Source organism: Lathyrus oleraceus, chromosome 1, assembly GCF_024323335.1.
Source record: "Lathyrus oleraceus cultivar Zhongwan6 chromosome 1, CAAS_Psat_ZW6_1.0, whole genome shotgun sequence".
Taxonomy (NCBI): domain Eukaryota; kingdom Viridiplantae; phylum Streptophyta; class Magnoliopsida; order Fabales; family Fabaceae; genus Lathyrus; species Lathyrus oleraceus.
In genome coordinates this window covers 301,784,324-301,786,734 of record NC_066579.1, presented here as the reverse complement: position 1 = coordinate 301,786,734, position 2,411 = coordinate 301,784,324, and the positions used below count along the sequence as shown (strand labels likewise).

Here is a 2,411-nt window from a genome sequence, read left to right as displayed (position 1 = left end):
GTACTTTTGTTTCTTTTGAAATGCTTTGTTTATCATTTTGTGTTTTATCTTTGATTATTAACATGCATATTAAACTAACCAGGAAGCGATAAATCTAAGTTATTACATGACTAAGGGGGCATGCAAAAAATTGGACTATTTCTAACCTAGGGGAAAAACTGTCATTCGACAAAATTAGGAATATTGAATTAAAATTCTAATTATGAAATCCTAATTGTAATTGATTCTAAATTCTAAACTATTTTCTAAATTCAATAAAATTCTAAAATATTCTAAAATGTTAAAAAGATTCATCTAATTAACCTAAAATTCAATTAAATCTAGATTCTAAAATTAATCCAACTTCTAATCGAGGTTAATATTCCTAAACAATTCTATTTTTTAAAATTCAAAAAGATTACCTAATTGATCCTAATTTCTAAAATTCAATCAAAAATTCTAATCAAAGTTTAATACTTCTACAAATTTCTATCCAAATCAAATCAAAACATTAATATTCTAAATTGATTCTAAGTAACCTAAATCAAATTTTAATACTCCTAAACTCTAAAATTCTATTTCTAATTATCCTATTTATATTCTGATTATGAAGTAAACTCTAATCCTAATATTCCTAATTATGTTGTTAAGTCCTAATTAAGCTAAATAATCCTAATTAATCCTATAACTAATTAAGATTATTTCTAAAAACTACATAACAAAACAGAAAAACCTGAAAAGAGAGCAACGGGCCTTGGTGAATGGTTGTTGCAAAGCCCATCGGTGGGGGTGTAGGCCCGTGCACAGGGGGTGTAGGACGAAGTTCACTGGGCCTTAGGCCCAGTCAGCCAACACATCACCACAGACCGTCCAGGTCCATCGTATCATCTGTGACGTTGAAGTGAAAATGGGGAAACGAAAGGCGCTTCTTCACCTAAGCACTCTCGTGACGCGCTTTTGGATTTTCGGCCTCACACCAATCTTGATTTTGGATGAAACTTGCAGATTCGCAACAAAGCGGAACGACATCGAAGCTCAGGTACGGCGGATTCATGGTGACAGTTGATCCAGAATGACCGCATACGGATCGCAAAATGGAGTCTGACATGGCGAAGCATAATCTAATCGACAGATTCACATCACTAAGCTAAGCGATGGTCGCAGGGTGCTTACCAGGATCCGACACGGAGATTCTTTGAAGTCGGCGTCGACTTCACCGTCGAAGTCTTTTTCGTTCCCTCATCGGCTTTTCTTATCTTCTTCTCAACCTGGCTATTGATTATGTTAATGGCGACGTTGTTGCGTATTTGTGGTGAAAGATTGGTTGTTGAATAATCCTCTTTCGTGCGATGCGTTCATCTACTTCAAGATTTCAGTTGCCACCGTCGATTCTCTGTTATGCTCCAATGGATAGAAAACTGACTTGGTTTCATGGAGAGGACGAAGTTCTAAAGAATGTGAAGTTCTGAACCCCAACTTCTGAAGCATGATATGGTATTTATAGAACTCCAATCAGTTATTAAATTCACATGAAATTCAAGTTGAAATGAACTTTTCTGTTAGAAATTCAGTAGTTAGTTAGATTAGTTATGAAATTGGTTTGGCTCAAGTTCTGTTAGAAAGTTTTTTTGGAGAAATTTTTTGTTATCGTTCATGCCGTTTTTGGTGCATTTGGAATGTTATAACTGTGTTTCGTTTTGTAGTTTATGCATTTGGCTTGGCTTGGACGTTCATTGCGCTCTCGCTGCTGTGATTATTGCGTTTGACATTGTCGTGCATTTGGCTATGCGCATCGTCACTTGCCGTTTTGGCTTGTGCTTCCGTCGTTTTGCACTTTGGTTTATTTTACTACTGGTGTTGTTTTTTTCTGCTACCTGCTTTTTGCTATTGGATGCTGCTGTTTCGACGACTTGTGGCTAGGAGTGTTGCGTTTCATATTGCGGCGGCTGATGCAGCTTGTAGTACTTGGCATTCCCTTTTGCTGCATTTCATTTATTGTTTTATTATTTCGATATTAAAATATGAATTTGAATAACATGTTTTGGATAATGAAATATGCTATGGATGAAGAAAAGAAAAAGGTTTATTAATTGGAAAATGAATTTAGATGAAATGAAATGAATGAAAATGGTTTATGTCGATTAAACTTGGGAATGTGGATTAATATGGATATTTGGATTTAAAATGGTTTTAATTGGAATATGGTTTTGGATAACGTGAATGGATATATGATATGGATAAAATTGGTTTTATGGTAATAGAAATTGGGTATGGATTGGATAAGCGGATCAAAGATTGGATGTTGAAAATGAAATGGTTATTGGATTGGATTTGAAATGGGTTGAAATGTGATTATGAATGGGTTTAAAAATATGATGATTAGAAATGGACTAAAAATATGAAAATGATTAAGAAATGGTTTTTGGTTAGAA

The 2,411-nt window shown here is 34.4% G+C and overlaps 1 long non-coding RNA gene across 1 annotated transcript; it reads left to right on the top strand.

Annotated features, from left to right (window-relative positions):
- Nucleotides 1-537: 537 nt before the first annotated feature.
- On the top strand, nucleotides 538-2,077 carry LOC127131765 (uncharacterized). The gene is made up of 2 exons (XR_007806517.1): nucleotides 538-1,473; nucleotides 1,683-2,077. It is a non-coding gene; the product is annotated as an uncharacterized LOC127131765 (long non-coding RNA).
- Nucleotides 2,078-2,411: the final 334 nt, after the last annotated feature.